Source organism: Solanum dulcamara, chromosome 5, assembly GCF_947179165.1.
Source record: "Solanum dulcamara chromosome 5, daSolDulc1.2, whole genome shotgun sequence".
Classification (NCBI taxonomy): Eukaryota; Viridiplantae; Streptophyta; class Magnoliopsida; order Solanales; family Solanaceae; genus Solanum; species Solanum dulcamara.
In genome coordinates, this window is record NC_077241.1 from 52428528 (window position 1) to 52447786 (window position 19259).

At 36.3% G+C, this 19259-nt stretch overlaps 1 non-coding gene across 1 annotated transcript; it reads left to right on the forward strand.

Annotated features, from left to right (window-relative positions):
* The first annotated feature begins 14308 nt into the window (after positions 1–14308).
* On the forward strand, positions 14309–14525 carry LOC129890909 (small nucleolar RNA U3). Its single transcript, XR_008767093.1, has one exon. It is a non-coding gene; the product is annotated as a small nucleolar RNA U3 (small nucleolar RNA).
* Positions 14526–19259: the final 4734 nt, after the last annotated feature.

The window sequence follows — 19259 nt, forward strand, 5'->3', positions numbered from 1 at the left end:
ATGAGTTAATTGAGTTGAAATAAGAATAGAGTTGATGAGGTGGCAATGTTCCACATGAAACTAGCCGTGAGGGCTTGTTTGAGATGATTGGAGGATTTTTATGAGCATGGAGTCATGGGAGGAGTATCGAACACCGAATTGGTCAAGAGTATAGTCCATACTCGAACCCAATACCTATGTTGCCAAACGTAGGGGGGATTGAACTGTTAAAGTCGGATGCTTCCCCGAGAGATTTGTCCTGACATTATAGGACTTGGTTGGATTAGATCCATGATTGGTTGATTCGTTCATACCCTGGCAAGGTATGAACGGACGCGGCAACAACGTCGGTTTGTTGTACTTTCACTGGCTCATAAGTGATGGTTGTCAGTTAAGAGAAACTCCCATTTAGGTCTTGATAGTACTCTGAGTCAGTTGAGTTGAGTTGAGTTGATATATGCTTATGAGTTAGTCCTGTCTAAACTATTTCTTGTTAGACTTAGGACACTTGAGTGAGTTGTTACATATTTATTGAGTTGAGTCCTTTGAGTTGAATTGTAAAACGTTGCATAATTTAATTTGCATATTTACTGAGTTGAGTCTTTTGAGCTGATTGTTGAGTTGAATGTTGAGTAGATTGTATATGGTCGGATTGGAGTAGATGAATTGTGATTGGATTGAATAGAATGGTATGTGACTAGATTGGATTTGATTGTTTAGTTGAGTGTATATAATCGGATTGTACATGATTGAAAGGGGTCGAATTGTAAATGATTTGATTGAACTGTATTATACATAATTGGATTGGATTGTATGGTATATGATTGGTCTCTGTTTAAACAGTAGCCTTACTTTAGATTTACGATGCTTTATTTGAGTCCCTCTTATCTTTCTAATTTGAGATATGTGGACCGATGTTATTTTTCCTTAAGGTATGTTTCATTCTGCCATTTTACATACCAGTACATTCCACGAACTGACGTCCATTTGGACCTGCATCATTTTATGATGCAGAGATAGGTTTAAGAGATCGTCAATAGGAGCATCATTGGGGATCTATTCGCACTCAGCATATTAGTGAGTCCTCCCTACATTCGGAGGACACCGTCTGTGTATTCTTGCATCGAGTTAGCCCTTTTCATTTTGGTTTGAGGTAGCCATGAACATGTCATTGGTACCAAATAGATAGTAGTGATAGAGGCTTCATAGACTAGATAGTGATGAGTTGATTGAGTATTTTTCTTCTCTTGAATTAGTTTTGTCGAACCATTTTTAATGACAAAGAATGGAGCTTGATTTGTTGGCTTATGGCCTTTCTTTCTTGAGTTAGATCGTTGATTTGGATTGCCCGCCAAATTATTTCTTTATTTTTAAATCTTCCGCTGATTGAATGAATGAACGGATGTGTGATCAGGCTATGTGGTTCGTTTGGGAGCCAGAAATGGTTTCTAAATGCTGGTTACGTCTAGGGTACCCTCTCGGGGCATGACATTTATGTACTTTACCAGCAAAATCCATCGGTGGCCACCTAAAGTTGACACCAACTTTTGCTTAGACACCTAAACCAGGAGATGTTCATTTTAGACACCTCAAGTAAGGGTCGAATGTGTCATCTTGACACTTTTTTGACAATCACCAAAATATATTAAGTGTGTGTAATACACTCGCCTGATATGTCAAAAGCAGCAAATTAAATAGACACATGACATATATATATATCAAAAATAATTATCAAATAATGACTTTTGAATAGAAAAAAATGACTAATAATTTGATGACACATGATATTTTTTTAATCCAAAAAAATAAAAATTAACAAATATTAACCCCCACCCATCCCACCGTCATCTTCTCCAACCCCACCCACCCCAACCCCAACCCCTCCCCCACCCTGCCGTCATCTTCTCTAATTCCACCCACTCCACCAGATCTTCTTCTCCTCCAACACCCATCCAACGCTAGTTATATCATCTAAAGAGGAAAATATAGAGCTATAATGGCAAACGAAAATATAAATCAAATTGGGTCAAAAAATCCGACGAACCTCCATTTTTTCTGGCAAGATTAATACAAATCTAAAATTACTCACTAATTAACCCCCACCCCCACACCCTATCAGTGATCTTCCAACACCACCCATCCCGCCATCATCTTCTCTAAAATTGATATGCTTCATTGTTCGAGTTTTTTTTTTCTGGAAGATGGTTAAGTCGCCGGAAAATCTTGACAGAAATCCGGGCATAAAAAATAAACTTAAGAATTTAAAATTAACAAAAACTAAAACAAGTAACTGTAAATACTGATGGATATATGTAACAATATTAATAAATGAAGAAGAAGAATAACAACAAAAAATAAATAATATTTTTAAAGAAAAAACAGCTTCTACGCGTCTCAGATAGGTGAAAAACACGCGAGGTGCCAATTATGTAAAAAGTGTCAAGATGACACATTCGACCCTTACTTGAGGTATCTAAAATGAACATCTCCTAGTTTAGGTGTCTTAGTGAAAGTTGGTGCCAACTTTAGGAGGCCACCGATGGGTTTCACCTACTTTACCTTATAAATGTCCTAAATTTTTTACTTTGTAATGCATGCCTACATACTTAGTACATTTAAAGTACTAACGCATACTCTTTTTCCTACATGATATCACCATGTAGGGACCGGTGCTCCTCCTCGTTCTCCTCCACGTGGCTAGTTAAAATTTTGTTTGAATGCTACTTTTAGTGAGTTTCCATGTTCCGAAAATAATACTCCTTTATCTTTCTAGCTTATGATATGTTAAGATCTTTAGACACTTACTATGACATTTCTTACTATTATGATTTACGCTTATTTATTTATTGTCATTATCTATGAAAGACTAAAAGAATGCTAAGAGGCTTTTTTGAGGTACTTTCGGGTTCCTCATTCTCCATATCACGTCTAGGCCCTAGGCTTGGGTCATGACATAACTCATATGAGATAAAAACTTTCATTAAGAGTTCTTAGACTCAACCTCTATGAATCATTACATGATAAATGCACTCACATCATAGGGATAGAATAGAATTACTATTAGTGCATTTCTAACAAGCCATCATACGATTCGTTTTCCCTATTGAACCTGGTTATAGGATCTCTAATTCTCAGGTTGAGTTTTCTCATATATGAAACTTGATATTAACGAATTCAATCTCATCCCCTTCTATGTCTTTAGACCATTTATCTTGCTAAGGCCTTAGTCTATGAATTTGCAAGATTTAACATAATTAGTAAATGGTATACTACTGATCAATATAACCTTACAATATTGTATTTTCTCCTCATGAGTCTATATTTATCGTTATAATAATAATTTTGTACACTACTAATAATATTGGTGCTATCACAATTAATTAAAATTAGAGAAATTGATTTCTCTAAATAAAGTGATTGATATAAATAAATTTCTAAATCAATTTTTATTTTTTCACTATTTGAAGCTTAAATATTTTACTTTAACCTCAACCATAGAATTAGCAAATAATAATCTACTTTTATCATTTTCAACAAATAGCACCAAGTTTTTCTCATCTGGTTTGCTTGTACCCATTAGGTACTTTTACTGCAAACATAATATCAAGTCAAGTTGTCAGTCACACATCTCATATTTTTTATTAAGCTAGCAAACTCCTTTTTTATTTGCACACCATTTTCACATAATTGAATCAAAAGGAATTGCAAAACCCACACAACCAATAAAATTGTATTTCACAATTTTTAATCATAATGTGATTTGACAAGAAAAATTTTATCACATATTTTTTATAGTATTTTTCATTTCAAGAATGAAATTTATCTCACCAAATATTTCATATCAAAATGATTACTCAAAATGTTTTTCATGGTTTCTTTGGTAACACTCATGTTAAGACAAAAATAACCAAATCATATCCAAACAATAACATGTGGTTTATTCCAAGTTAAATATATGCACTTGTAAATTGTAATACTATTTTAGAGTATTTCTCAAAAATGCAAAAATCACATTTTCACAATGATTTTTTTTCATTTCATGAACCCTCACTATTTTTAGAATTTTGAATATCACTCTGTGTTCATGAAAAGAATTATAACTTTATTCTTAAAGAATATTAAGTAAAAAGTTTTATACCTTATGTCACTATCCGACCTAGGGTCTAGTCGTAACATGGCAATCGAAACTCCCAAGGTCTCCAACCAAGCCTCTTGACATATTATTAAGCATACATAAGGTAAAGTAAATGCGAAAAATGACATAAGAAAAGACTAAACATGGATCACAAAAAGATAGGAGTTCAACAACATTAACTCTACATAGCGTGTCCAACAATGCCTCTGCTAACTTGAAGGGTGGGGGATAAGACATCTCCCTAGCTCACCCTCAACATGAATAAAACCAAAAGTCTTTGAAAAAAAGAAATAGCTCATAACTAGTTCCCAATAGATAAGGACTCACCAAACTCCGCCGATATGGAAGCTCAACTAGCCAAGTGTGGAAATATGATCCTCAACCCCTACATTATGAGATAATGTAAACAACAATATATGTTAGTACATTTGAATGTATTAAGTATGGGGGCATGACATGTAATACAATTCATAGAATGCAATGATCAATTAATGTAAATGATAAAAGAGTATGAGTAAAGCCATGAGAAAATCATGATGACCAAAGCATTTAAAAAGGACATATGAGATCATAAGGAACGTATAAATATATGTGGGATAGAACCATAACCGACAATAAGACCATGCGAGCTATAACATAAAATTCTGATGTCTCCCCATACAATGGAAGAAAGGAGAATCTACTGGCTAAAGTAGACTCTACCCCGCTAGACGGGTCATGTACATACGCTATATGTGGATACACTAGCTAGTCCATAAAGGCAATCCTACGGTGGCACATAGTTATGAGACAAGAGACTTTATATAAGGACCCCATAGGTTGAACCTCTACCTCAAGTCATCATTCGGTGCTAAGACAAATCCCATGGAATATATAACATATTAATCATACTTATTATATATCATAAACTTATTCATAAACTTCATTAGAATAGCTCATTTTAATGTCATACTTGGAATGTGAGTATAATCCTTTCAACATTACAATATCATACTTGTTTAATTCATGTCATTAGGTTCCTAGGTCACCAACATAGGGCCCTAAGTCACCTTTCTTTATAACTTGCATGGAATTCATAAATTGAACATAATTATAATCCATGATCATAATTCATACTTGAATTTAGAGTAAAATGCATATACATAATCAATTTGGATGAAAACCAAGAGAATAATTGGAATCATTGAACGTTCATATTCATACTTCATGTATATTATCGTTGAAAGTAGTTTCATTTATGGGCATTCATAATTTAACTTGAAATCATGCAATTAATGTAGAAACATACTTATAGTTATCATTTATAATTGCTAAAAACATAATTGAAACAACCCAATGCAATACATCATACTAGGGTTACAAACCCAATTGAAATTCATGAGATTTTGATTAGAAACCCTGGGACTCCATGGGTGAAAGGTGCTCATGGATTAATCCCTAAATACATTGAATGAATTTGAACTTGAAATTGGGAAAGTAGACTTTTTTTTTGAAAAAACCATAGCCAAACTTGATGAAGAAGATGAACTCTTGAAGAAACTTTGAGAGAGAAGTATTAAAGGTGTTTCGGAGATAATGAGAAAAAAGAATAGACTTAGGAGTATTTAGGACAATTACATAATGAATCTAGTCCCAAAAACGTCCACATACATTAATAAAAGAATAGGGAATGATCAAAATACCCTTCATTTAACTTAAGACAGGAACCCATCAAGAGCCTTTTCCACGGACCGTTAAAGACACCACGGTCTGTGGTACTCTTCCGTGGTAAGGGACTTAGGAAGGATGCCCACCACAGGATCCACCATAGCTCGTGAAAGGCACCACGATCCGTGGTGGTCTTCTATGAGGGTAGAATTGAACTTGTAAATCTTAAAGTTTGCAGAGGAAGTTTCAGTACTTCCTCCACGGAGACCTTCATGGTCCATGGAGGGCATCACGGTCCGTGAACCATCGATGTGGTGCATGTCTTGCAGGAGGGTCTACAAGTGGTCTCACCACCGAACCCATCATGGTCTATAAAAGGCTACACGACCCATGGTGTTCATCCGTGGTCCCTTCCTTTGGAAAGTATTTGAGAGCCTTAGGGGAGAAGTTACCATGAAAGGCACTACCATTCATGGTGCTCACCATGGTATAAGGTTGTCACGACCTGATCCTAGGGTCTAGACATGACATGATGAATGAGACACCCGTAGGTACCTCACCCAAGCCTCTTAGCATTTATTAAGCATTTTATTGGTAATAATAAACAAATCAAGCAGAAACATAAGGGATATAGGGACTAAGGGGCTTCACATTTAATAAGAGTCAAAGACAACATAACATCTTTTTTATGTCCAACCATACCTTCTATATTAAAGACTTGGTAGGGCTAAGACATGTACCTTGCTCACCCTCAAGATTTAGTCAAAAATACCAAAATTCAACATAAGAGTCTAAACATAACATCAGCTAGATAAGATAGGAGTGCCATTTCCAAAACATAGGAACTCACCAAAGTGGTAGCCTTCAATGATCAACTTAGCCATGGGGAGGAGGGTGAGGAGTGACGCCGGTCCCTACATGGTGATATCATTTGAGAAAACGTATACGTTGGTACTTTTAATGTACTAAGTATGTGAGTATGCTATGGAATAAATAACATAAGAGAGAGACATGAGTAAGCAATATGCATAAGTGAATGCATGCATTAGAAATCATCATATAAAACCTTAAAACATTCATTTTGTGGGGAAAGTGACCATAACCAACATTTAAGACCATGTGAGCTACTAAATGGAATCCAACATATCCCCCTACATTGGCACGGGGAGACTACTTTCTAGGTAGATCTCCGAACAACTTTAAATATTCTTTAACTTTAACTTTAACATTTGATGGATACAAAGGCCTAGTCGACAAGGGCTCCTATGGTGGCACATAGTTAATGCAACATGAGACTTTACTTAATAACTCCTTTGGTCGAGTCCCCATCTACATGCTATATTCGGTGCTAGGTTAAATCTCACAGAATAATGTTTGAACATCAATATAGCAAAAACATTGTATAACTTTAACATTAAAACATCAGTTGGTGGAATAGCTCATTAAAACCTTTGTTTTATAATATCATCATGGATTCCATACCCCATTTACCATCCTACTAATGAACCTTGACTTATAAGAAAATTTAGTCTACAATTAGTGTTGGTATTCCGGGTACCATGCTAATCAAACCTTCCTTTTGAAAAAATATTCAAAAGCATTGACGATATCTAGGGATGTCATACATATCATATACTAACCTTAAACATTTCATTTGATTCAATGTGAGGATTGTCCTTTCACATTGAAGCCTTACTTTGGCTACGAAGCTCTTTCATTAATCAATCATTTCATAAAGATTCCCCTTCATAAGCATTTACTTCATAACATTCATTGGAGTCAAACTTTATTTCAACTTTACTTTATCATAGGAAACTATGTGGGTTCATTTCACAAAAACCTTTCAATGCCTTTAAAGACTTCTTGCATGCATGAGAGTGAAGAAATTCATCATTTAAACATCCTAAAACAACCAACCAATATAGTTTAAAACTACTTTTAAGCCTTCAAATAAGGACCTTGATAAATCATCTATTTCATGTAAATAAGAATCAACATAAGTCAATATAGACAAATAAATTTCAAATATTCAAAAATCTATACATTATCAATCGTAGTATGAAAACCCATAAAATCATAACTTGAAATTGAGAGTCAATAAATATATATCAATATGAGTAAATAAACTTTAAATACACCATAATTTATGTATTTGGAACCATCATGTAAAAGCCCATAGGATTTCATCATTTAAAATTGAAATACTAAATTGAGAAAGCATTTGGGCTCCATGGGTGGAAGAATCCATAGATGAAAACCCACATAGCTTAGAGTAAGGTTTGAGGAAATATTGATGTTTGATTTTTAATAAGGAGCCTTGAATCTCTTGAGTTTGAGATAATTTTTTTGTAGGAGGAGATTTGAGAGTATAAGAATGTTGTTAGGTTGAAAGATTGAGAAAAATCATCTTTTAATAAATCTGGTCGGCAATTTCAGCGAGCTGGGAGTCTCCTCTCTGAACTATTCAGCGAGTTGCCAAAGGGTGTTTTAGCTCGCCCAAAATAACAGTTTCTAGAGGTTTTCGTATCCATTCGGAAAGCTAAATCCACTTGTAGCTGAACCATTCAGTGAGTCACCAAATTGACAGGTGATCTCCCTGAATTATCATGTCCGTACATACTTCTATAAAACGACCATAAATTTCTACTCCGAATTTCAAATAAGGTAACTCGGTGGCGTTGGAAAGAAGAATCAAAGACCTTTAATTTGATAGGTCATGGTCCATATAAAAATTAATATTATGAGAAATATGGACACTTCAAGTTGACTCTTATAAGGATTCATCCGAAAAATTAATCAATAAAAATTCTTTGGACTTGGCTTGGTGTTAGGGATCTCTTATGACCCTAAAGTATATATAATACCCTTCAAATATGTAGGAATTGATCCTAACTCATACGTAACATTAGAAGTCAATGATTTCAAGCCTATACGCCTATGAAGAATGGTTTGGATCTTGACATATAAATTTTTGAGGTGTTAGAATATCTCCCCCCTGGGAACATACGTCCTCGAATGAGAATCACTAGCACAAAAAAGATATGGCATGAGGACTAGCAACCCAACATATATACAATGACACTTGAATTGCATCAAATATGAAATCTTTAAACTTTAGCAAAAATCATAACTTTAAAATTCAACTTCATGAATATGCATGCACATGAGGACTAAGGAAAACTGAAACATAAGAGTCTTAAACATTTGAAAATGAATCACTTGTTAACTTAGGCTTGAGTAGAATGAAAAAGATGAGGATAAAGTTTCATCATATCCGCTTCCACTTCCCATGTAGCACTTTTGACTTGTCGATTCCTACAAAGGAATTTAATGGAGGCTACTTCTTTGTTCTTTAATCTCTTGACTTGCCGGTCCAAAATCTCAACTGGAATCTCTTTATAGGTCAAATTCTCTTCAACATTCACTATCTCCCAAGGCACAATAGAACTATGATCTCCCACACATTTCCTCAACATAGACACATGGAATACCGAATGAATTGAGGAAAACTCCAATGATAAATAAAGTTCATAGGCCACCTTAGCAATATACCTTAGGATCCTACACCTCTATAGGAAACTTTTACCCCAAGAATACTACTCCTAACAACTATATTTAATCAAACCTCGAGGCCTAATCAAGAAGCACCCAACACACCGCACACTCACCCAAATGACAATAAATAACATTCAAGCCTAGTTCTCTCTAACACACTCACTTGAAACCCTTAATAAGAAGATCAATAGACTACTATAATCACTCACATATGTACAAACACGCGTTTAAGCCTACCAGAGTAACCACTTTATGTCTCTCTTGAATTCATCATCACTTAAGAATTTTTCCTGTCTAAATTAGTATCACTAAATCTACTTTTGCATTAACTCCTACTAGCGGACACTCCAATATACTCTTACCTATATATTGTACACAAAAGGACCCATTTAGCTCTTTCTCCATGCCTATAACCTTAAATAGAATAAGTACATTTCAATCATCATAATATAGAACACCCATCTTCTCTATCTATCATGACTCGTCTAATATCATCAACCTTGAAACACATAACCGACCTTGATAACTAGGTACTCTATCTTCCACTTACGAAACAATTTCTACTTTCTTATCTCTCACCAATTCCTTCAACTCTACCAATGACATATCAAGGTCTTGTTTGACTTAACACCTACTACCAAAGATGATTCAGACCTAATTTGCACCACCATAATTGGAACCACTCAACCTCACCCCCAATCTAGCCAACCGATGAACATCCCTTACAACTCCCTCTTTCATTCATCAACATGAGCCATGCTCCCCATAAACACCCTACTAAGTGCACCGGCTACACATTAGCCTTACCCGAATGAGAATACATACTCATGTCATAAAACTCATTAGCCACGAGAGTCAACTCAAGAGAAGGAATTTTGGACTTAACATCCCTAACCCACACAATATGATAAATGCAACCCTTAGAATAAACTTTTGGGCCTTAATACATGAAATAACCTACCCTTAACTACTAAATCATGATCTTCGATTCTAGAATAAACCCATTTGGGAATTTAAACTTGACTCAATGAGTTCTACAATCTATAGAAGTATAAGATGCATACAACCAATCCATACCAATCATTACTATTTCAAAAAAGGAATTCACACTTACCGGATGAAGTACCACACTTTGTTTGGGGACCCACAGAGAGGTAGGGATGAGATTGTTGATGACTATCATTATCATTCTTAGAAACCCATGCTCAATGCCTCAACTTATGATCCTTCTCACCACAACCAAAATATACACCCGAACCATCTAAAAAATTCTCAGATGGCACCTTCCACACTTTTGACATGCGAGAAAAGTTTGACCACTATCATTGTCACCTTGATACCTAGGGTTATCACCCTATCCTTGTGATCCTTAGGCATTGAATCTCTATCAAAAGATGATCCATCCTCAATCCAGGCCTTCTTAGTTATCCTAGCAACCGCCTTACCGGCCATGCCTTCTCCTTGGTGAGTCCTACGATACCTCTCACAAGGGGGAGATGGACGTTCTTCCTTATTATGCCTAGATACTAGGGCATTAGCACAAGATGAACCACTATCAGTTTGCTCCCTTTTGAAGTCCCTATATTTCTTCCTTATATCATTTTTTTTGTTCACTCATTTCCTTTTTTCACTACCCGCGCTCATAGGAGTCACCTTTTATTAATTCAACTGAGTGGTCACAGTTCGAGCTAATAACATGATGTCATCATAAAATTTTGCATTAGTCACTTGTTCGGCTAGAGGGTCATTAGAGATTTTTTCCTCATTAGAATTAACCCTTCTTTGAACTGGAGCCTCCAAAACCAGAGTAACTTGGTCCTTGATAGCATCCATTGTTCTAGGTAAAGGTATTTTTCTTCGAGGTAATGTCTATAGAAATGAAATAATTTGTTAGATAAGGGAAGTCTTAGGACAACTCTAAGGCACGACGTGAATCATGGAAGAAGGGAAACTTTCCTAAATGGCTCATACTCTCCTATTCATAATTGTGTCTCGCTTCACAACCATGAACAAGACCCTATTTGATGCGGTATGTTGGTCTCTAAGGACAATTTCAAAATCTTATGCTCTAATACCAAGTTTTTCACGATCCAAGCCTAGGTCCTAGACGTGACAAGACGAATGAGACACCCAGAGGTACCTCACCTAAGACTCTTAGCATTCATTAGGTATTTCATTGGTAATGATAAACAAAAGCGGAAACATAAGTGATATAGAGACTAAGGGGCTTCACATTTAATAAGAGTCAAAGACAACATAACATCTTTTTCTATGTCCAACCATACCTTCTACATTAAAGACTTGGCGGGCGCTAAGACATGTCCCTAGCTCACGCTCAAGATTTAGTCCAAAAATACCAAAATTCAATGTAAGAGTCTAAACATAACATAATAAAGATAAGATAGGAGTGCCATTCCCAGAATATGGGAATTCACCAAAGTGGTAGCCTTCAACGATCAACGTAGCCACAGAGAAGAGGGTGAGGAGCGACCCCGATCCCTACATGGTGATATCATATAGGCAGAAGTATGCGTTAGTACTTTTAATGTACTTAGTATGTCAGTATACTATGGAATGAAGAACATAAGAGAGAGACATGAGTAAGCAATATGCATAAGTGAATGCATGCATTAGACATCATCATATGAAACCTTAAAACATTCATTTTGTGGGGAAGTGACCATAACCAATATTTAAGACCATGCAAGCTATTAAATAAAATCCAACATATCCCCCTATGTTGGCACGGGGAGACTACTTATTAGGTAGAACTCCGATCAACTTTAAACATTCTTTAACTTTAACTTTATAATTTGATGGCTACAAAGTCCTAGCCGACAAGGGCTCCTATGATGGCACATAGTTAATGCAATATGAGACTTTACTTAAGAACTTCTTTGGTCGAGTCCCCATTTATATGCTACATTCGGTGCTTGGTCAAATCCCACGGAATAACATTTATAGCATAAGCATTGTATAACTTTAACATTAAAACATCAATTGGTGGAATAGATCATTAAAAACTTTGGTTTATAATATCATTATGGATTCCATACCCCATTTACCATCCTACTAATGAACCTTGACTTATAAGAAAATTTAGTCTATAATTAGTGTTGGTATTCCGGGTACCATGCTAATCAGACCTTCCTTTTGAAAAAATGTTCAAAAGCATTGACGATATGTAGGGATGTCATACATATCTTACACTAACCTTAAACATTTCATTTGATTCAATATGAGGATTGTCCTTTCATATTGAAACCTTACTTTGGCTAAGAAGCCCTTTCATCAATATAGTTTAAAACTACTTTCAAGACTTCATATAAGGACCTTGATAAATCATCCATTTCATGAAATAATAATTAACATATGTCAATATATACAAATAAACTTCAAATATTCAAGAATATATACATTTGGAATCATAGTATGAAAACCCATAAAACTTATCTCTTGAAATTGAGAGTCAATAAATATATATCAATATGAGTAAATAAACTTCAAATATACCATAATTTTTGCATTTGGAACCATCATGTAAAAGACCATAGTATTTCATCATTTAAAATTGAAATACTAAGTTGAGAAAGCATTTGGGCACCATGGGTGGAAGAATACATGGATGAAAACCCACATAGCTTAGAGTAAGGTTTGAAGAAATCTTGATGTTTGGTCTTCAATAAGGAGCTATGAATCTCTTGAGTTTGAGATGATTTTTTTGTAGGAGGAGATTTGAGAGTATAAGAATGTTTTTAGGTTGAAATATTGAGAAAAATCACTTTTAATAAATTCAGTCGGTAATTTCGGTGAGCTGGAGGTCTCCTCGCCGAACCATTCAGCAAGTTGCCAAAGGGTGTTTTAGCTCGCCTAAAATAACAATTTCTGGAGAATTTTGAATCCATTCGGCGAGCTAAATCATCTTGTCGCTAAACCATTCGGCGAGTCGCCAAATTGGCAGGTGAGCTTGCCGAATTATCCTGTCCGGACATGCTTCAATAAAACAACCTAACTTTCTTCTCTGAATTTCAAATGACGCAAACTTGACGGTGTTGGAAAGAAGAATAAAAGACCTTTAATTTGGTAGGTTATGGTCCATACAAAGCTTAATATTATGAGAGACATTATCACTTTAAGTTGACCCTTTTATGGACTCATCTAAAAAATTAATCAATATAAATTATTTGGACTTGACTTGGTGTTAGGGATCTATTATAACCCCAAAACACATATAATATCCTTCAAATACTTTAAAATTGATCCTAACACATATGCAAAATTAGAAGTCGATGAGTTCAAGCCTATACACCTATGAAGAAAGGCCCCTTGTCGTGGTCCCTTCCTGCAGGGCTGAGGTTCAGAACCACCACCACGGTGGCTCACCATGAGGCATGGTGCGGACCACAACCCGTGATGGCCTTCATGGTCATCCCCTAGTACCCAAATGAGTTAGCATCTTTTGTTCCTCCTTTTCTAACTTTCCAACTTTCAGGGTCTTACACCTTATATCCGCTTAAATTGAGCAAGTAGAAAAACATTTCACCCATCTATATTTTCTCTTCCGTCTCTTGAAGAGATCTAGCAATGTTGAAGTGGAATAATTTTGAGATCTCCTATTTTGATATCCACACTTTTTCAAACTGTAGTAAAAACATAAATCTCCTTAAAATTATTGGTGTAATATATGATAAATATAATAAATTATTATTGAAAAATTAAATTACAAAAATGAATAAACAATTCATCTAGGTTGAGGTGAAGATATCTCGCTCTCTTTAAGGAGATTCAAGCCCATTGCGTCATAATCTACACCAATCCAGCAGTATATCTCTTGACTTATCCCTTCTAGGATACAACAATCCAATAACTTCGTACAACTCAAATAATCCTAGATTAGTTGAAGTGTCCAAAGCTCCTCCAAAAGAACATCTTTCTTCAATATATAATTACTCTCTTATGTATAGTGAATTAGTTGAGACTTACAATTATTTTACGACCTTTCTTGAAAATGATCTTTTCTATAGGCTTGTACCACTATATCCTTGATTTCTAAGGAGACAGGAAACTAAGTCTGGTGGGTGAATTGTTGACATTAGCTGAGCGCATTATTAATAACACCCATGGCTATTGTGGGTCATCGCCCCAATAGATGATCGTTCTCAACTCCAATTATGCTGCTTGGGATGGTCTAATGGCTGTCTGATAGACTCTTCAAATTTCTTTGAAGAAATATGTTAGGTAACATTAAAAAAACTCTCTCGTTGAGTAAACAGTAATATCAACTTCAAATTTCTCCCTTTATATGTCAAACTAAAAAGAAACGAGAATTCCACTAGAACTATCAAATATGGGGGATGGATGGGATACATTCATGGTTACACTCAGGAAGGAACCCCAGAGAATGTCCAAATAAACAAAGACAAAATTGTATCTTTCAAGAGCATCCTTTTCAAACCGTTTGCTCATTCACGGATCATGACATCTACCCAAGGTGTTAACTACGATGTTGAAATAGAGGTTGATGATCAGAACAGAGAAGTTGGGAGGGAGAATTAAGATATAATCCTTCTGACGGATAAAAAAAATAAGAAGAATCTACCAACCATGGTCATATTCCATCATAATTAAAGTTTTTAACAAGAAAATAAGCCACCTCTATCTTAAACAAAAGTTAACTATGATGTGGTGAGTACCAGAAACAATCACACTTATTGATTTGGAAAATGACTACTTTATAGACAAATTTTATAAAGAGGAAAACTCTCCAAATATACTACAACAGGAGCCTTGGTTTATTAACACATATTTCTTATCTGTTAAGCGTTGGCACCCAAATTTTGTCGCATCCGAGGAAAAAGAAACAAGCTTTGTGATAGGGATACATTTACCAAAAATTTCAACTAAATTATACAATCACTCATTACTAGAAAAAGTGGGGAAAAAGTTGGGAAAACTAGTCAAAACTAATGAATGTACTTCAGCGACATTAAGAGGGAGATATGAGCCTATTTATGTAGAGGTCCCAATCAGAATACCTGTAAAGAAACACATCCGAATAAAGGATCACAAACAACCAATAATTTATGAGAGAGTTGACATCCTATGCTCCTTGTGCGGAGTATTAGTACACACTACGCAGATTTGTTCAACTGCAAAATGCCCACTAGAAGTGGATAATGCAAACCAGCTGCATATCACTCACGTAGATTCATTAAAGTCTCCTGAAGACACTGGATCAAAGCATGAGAAAATATGGCAAATAGTGGACTTCTCAAAGAAAAGGAATTAGAATAAAAGGCTGCCACCAACTTGTACCAATGAAGGACCAATTATTAATGTCAAAATTCCATGCTGACACTGGTAAGTATCTTGATTCAAAAGTTTTTTGAATATAGGAAAAACACAAACTCAACAAGTAAAATATCTAAAAATGAGATGTTTAACTCAAAAACCCATAACAATCATGAGAAAAGAGTAGCTATAAAAAAATCATCAAGAACCATCATCGAGTGGGTGTGACAACATAATAGGTGACATCGATATTATCAAAATAAAGGATTTTTTAAAAATACATCTAATTTTACAATTCCAAAATAACCCCTAGAAGGCACAACTATGTTGGTTACCAAGGAACCTATCTTGACCCCTTCCCCAGATCCTATTGTCACGCCCCAGGAGGGTACCCTAGACGTGATCGGCACTCGAAAGCCATTTATGGCCTTCAAACGAACCACCTGATTCAGTCACACTATCCTTCAATCACATTCACTCAATGGAGGATTCAATCATAAACACACTATTCATATTATGGGGGCCGAAGGCCAAACACTATCAACTCAACAAAACAAATATAATAAGACTCCTCAAAATAACAGTCCAACCTCCCCACACTCTAGTCTATGAAGCCTCTATCAAAGTCTAGGAGGTGCCAATGATAAACCCATGGCTAAAAACAATCAAAATAAATGAAACAACACAAAATTATACAGGGATCTCAATATCCTCCAGAAACTAGGAGGACTCACCAAGTAGCTGGAAGTGTGTAGATCTTCAATGGTGCACCGGTTGATAATCTCTGATACCTTTCTCTGCATTATGAAATAATGCAGGCCAAATGGCGTCATTACATGAAATGTACGAGTATGTAAAATGGTCGAATAAAACAATATCAAAAAAGGATCAACCAACTCGGAAATCTCAACTCATAAAGAAGTAACAACTCACTCAAGTGTCCTAAATCTAACAAGAAATTGTTTAGATGGGACCAATTCACATGCCACTCAACTCAACTGACTCGGAGCACTATCAAGACCTAAATGGGAGTTTTTCTTATCCGACAACCATCACTTATGAGCTAGTGATAGTACAACAATCAGACATTGTTACCACGTCCGTCCATACCTTGCCAAGGCATGAACGCCTCCCTAATCGTGGATTCCATCAATTAGTCAAGGCCTATTATTTCAGGACAATTAAATGGGAAACATCCGACTTTAACAGTTTGATCCCACGAGAAGCATCCGACTTTAACGGTTCTATCCCTACCTATGTTGGCGGCATAGTTTTTGGGGTTCGAGTATGGACTATACTCTCACCTGCTTCGGTGCTCGATACTCCTCCCATGAATCCATGCTCATAAGACTCCCTCCAATTATCTCAAACAAGCCCTCACGGCTAATTTCATTTAGAATTTTGCCAACTTATTAACTCTATTCTCATTTCAACTCAATCAAGTCATAATGGCAAGTCTCCTTTAGGACCTTGTCCACTCGTCAATTCTATCCTCCAATCAACTCAATCAAGCCTAATTTAAATAAGCATTTATATCCTCCAACAACCATAACAAATCATTCCTCCCCTCATTTATCACCTTCTTATGACTCATCACACTCTAAGGTTTTAAACCAACAATTTAAGAGGAGTAACACATTTAAGGAAATTGACATATTTAACAAAATCACATAATTAAGGAAATCAACAAAGCATATTAACAACCCATCTCCTTCAACTCACGCTAACATGAAGATTTTAGGGATTTCTTAGCTCAACAACATCAACATAATAAGAATCAAACAAATAGAAGGCAAGACTCATTTGAACATAAACCCATAAACAACTCCATTCTTATGGGCATTTAACCTCAAGGAAAGTATAGGACACATGGGTGGACTCAACCCATGCTTTGTGTAGTCTTACATACCTTAGAATAGACTCTTGAAGAAACCTTATTGTTGGGTCTTCAATGGAAACTTGGAGTCTTGAAGTTCTTGGAACAATTCCTTGTTAGAAATGGAGAAGAAGAGGAAGAAGAAGAAGAGAGAGGGATTTCTAGGGATTTTTAGAGAGAGTGGGAGAGGCTGAAAACTGGTCCCAAAAAGCCCAAGGCTTGAGTATATATAATTTGGGAATATTCCCAAATTGCCCTTTCTCCAAAATTCTGAAGAATAGGCTGAAAATGCTCCTGGCGTGATAGTGGCGCATCGCGCCATTGCAGCGCCAGGTCAATTAGGCCTACAAACCTGCACATCTATTAGTGGCGTGCTGCGCCAGGGACCAAACTACTGAGGCATGTTTTTGGCGCGATAGTGGCATGTCGCGCCCTTACAGCGCCAAGGCCATATTTTCTGGGGTTCTGGAAAATAGGCTTGAAAACCCTACACATCTCATAGTGGCGCGCTGCGCCAGGGAACAAACTACCGAGGCATGTTCTTAGTGCAATAATGGCGTGTCGCGCCAATGCGGCGCCATGCCCAGATTCCCAACAGTTGCAACCCAGGCCTAAGGTTCCTGTCGAGCTAGTTCGTCTTAGGATCGTCATATCTTTTGACTCCGAACTCCAAAAATTACATTCTTGGTGGCGTTAGAAAGAAGACTCGATGACCTTTAATTTAGTAGGTCGTAGGCCACCCAGATTATCATCTTTCATAAGGTAGGGTCATTAGAAGTCGACCCCTTATACGAACACATCCTAAAACTTAGCCACGACGAATCTTTTGGACTTAGCTTGGTCCTAGGGGTCCTTTATGAAACCACATCACCTCCAACACTCTTCAATTACTCAGGGACTCATCTTAACTCACGCATATACTTCACAATAATAGAGTTCGACCCTACCCAAATACAAGAAAGGTCCGAATCTTAGGGAAAATTTTTGGGGTGTTTTACATTATCTCCCTCTTGGGATCATTCGTCCTCGAATGACAAATAACCAAGAATAGACTCGGGGTACAAATCACAAATTAGAATTCAGTCATTCATCCAATCAAATTCTCAAACAAATTACCAATCCAACTCATAATGCGCAAACAAATTCAAGTCAAGGAAATGGGCATTACCTTCAATATTCTCATCGGTAGGCACAAATAGATAAGGATATTTAGATTTCATATCTTCCTCCGCTTCCCACATGGCTTCCTCAACAAACTGATTTCTGCATAAGACTTTAACTGAGGCGATCTCTTTGTTCCTCAATTTGCGGATTTGGCAATCAAGAATTTGGACCGGAACCTCTTCATAGGATACGCTATCCTTAACTCCAATACTATCAATGGTGACTACCAATGAGGGATCGCCTAAGCACTTTTTCAACATCGAAATATGGAATAACGGATGAATAAAGGCTAGCTCTGAGGGTAACTCCAACTCATAAGCAACACTCCCAATCTGCCTCAAAATCTGGTAAGGACTAATATATCGAGGACTGAGCTTCCCCTTCCTTCCAAACCTCATGACGCCCTTCATAGGTGTCACTTTCAAGTATACCCAATCACCCACCTCAAACTCTAAGTCTCTCTTCCTCACATCGGTGTAAGATTTTTGGTGGCTTTGGGTTGTCTTTAGCCTTTCTTGAATGACTCTCACCTTCTCCATGGCTTGGTGAACAAAATCGGGCCCAATCAACTCAATTTCACCAACTTCAAACCATCCAATTGGCGATCTAAAC